A 1,936-nucleotide genomic window follows, 5' to 3' on the forward strand; every position below is an offset into this window, starting at 1 on the left:
CGCAATCCTTCCCCCTCCATTCTCCTCTCAGGATTGTGGGCATTCATGCACACGCACACAGCGTGAGTTTCAAGCCACTGGGTCCAGGACCCAAACCGCTGTTGGCTATGTGGGAGTTCAATGACATATGCTGTCTGCTGACCCCAGGTACCTCAACTTTAAATTATAGTTTCTAGGACCCAGTAAGTGACATGGTGGTTAAGGTGCTGACTCCCACATGGCCAACCACAGTTTGAATCCTGGACCTGGCTGCTTGCTTTCTCCCTTCCTCCCCCCGCCCCAAGTCTCTCTCTAGTCAAATTAAAATAATAATAATAAATAGAATAAATAATTCTAAAAAAATATAATTCCTGATAAAATTATATTTTCCTACCAAAATTCTTTATATTTTACTAGACTTTGAGGAAAATCATCTGCATTTGCAGCACTTACAGAGACTCACTTGTGAGTATTCTGCAAAATTTTACATTTCAAACTGACAGTGCAATAATAGGAAATTGCTCTTTGTTCCCTCTCTTTGGCAAGTAATTGCTATTCTAGCTTTTTAAAACAAATGATCTATCTGTCAATCAATCAACCTACCTACCTATTGGCTGTTGACTCTCCTCTTGAGAACTGGCTTTTCAGAATAGGAGAGAGAATTACAGAGGTGCTCTCTTTTTGGAGTAGAAATAGAAAAGGATCAAATTTGTTGAGAGACATCATAACTTCCAGTCCTGGGACTCCCCTCTCCTGTGAATTCCTTTGGCCATCTTTACCTTATCTCAGAGAATCTCTTTTCTTCATAGAAGAGATTCTGTGGGAAGGACCTTACTCTGCCAAGGGCAGAGGCTTGTTGTAGAATTTACCTTCTTTTTTTTTTTTGGAGAGATTTTCGCTATAGGGCGTGTGCGCTCGCCAGACAGACAGAGAGAGACATTAGAGACAGAAAGCGAGAAATCACCCCCCAGGGGGGATGGTCACGCCACAATCCCTTCTCCTCCATTCTCCTCTCAGGATCTTGGGCATGCACGCACACGTGCCCAGCGTGAGTTTTAAGCCACCGGATCCGGGATGCAAACCGTGGTCGACTACGTGGGAGTCCAGCGACATAGCCATTACGCTAACTGCTGGTTCCCTAGAATTTATCTTCCTGAAGAACATTCTGTCTTGCCATCTCTCTTAGGGCCGTTGTGTCGCTGTGCACTGCCCAGAGATGATAGACTAAGGGTGAGAAGGGGCTGATGTCCTCTGCACTCCATTTGGTGAGTCCTGCTTGCTGACAGGTTGCTTCTCAGTAACAACTGGCTCTACTCACTGACCAAGCCTTTTAGTGGCATTGACTGGAAGGGTGCTTTTTCCAGTTGACCCAAAGGCATCCTAAATGTGGTTCCTGGCCTGTTGATGGCACTCAGAAAAACCTATCCTTGAACTCTAAAATTAAGAATGCCTACATTAAATGAAGATAAAAGTTTTCTTTCAATAATTAGAGTCTTAAAATGGATAAGACAAGGGGATACATTCATTAAACATGCACTTATTAAGGGTTTACTGTTTATAAACACCATAGGTCTTGGTGATAGAGACTGAGACCTGATTTTCTTGACAAGGCTTTGGCTTGATGGAGGAAGGCCTCATGTAGACAGATAGTTACCCTGTGAGATATTAAGGGCTAAAATAGAGGCTGACACGGAGTGCAAGAGGAGAGCCGGCCCCATTAACCTAGTGGTTAAGGGAGTGGGATCCCACACCGCTGACTGTGGTTTGAATCCTGGCTCCTGTCAGCTTGTGTGTGTGTGCTCCAGATTACTCCAGGATGGAGAAATGGAGAAGAGATTGTGGTGTGGCCACACACATTTGAGGGGAGAGCCTTTGTCTCTTTGGTGAACACTTGTGTCCTCTGGCAATTAAAAAAGTACCAAGAGGATAGAGACCAATTCAGCAAGTAACAGAACAC

Source organism: Tupaia chinensis, unplaced genomic scaffold, assembly GCF_000334495.1.
Source record: "Tupaia chinensis unplaced genomic scaffold, TupChi_1.0 Scaffold000605_1, whole genome shotgun sequence".
Lineage (NCBI taxonomy): Eukaryota > Metazoa > Chordata > Mammalia > Scandentia > Tupaiidae > Tupaia > Tupaia belangeri.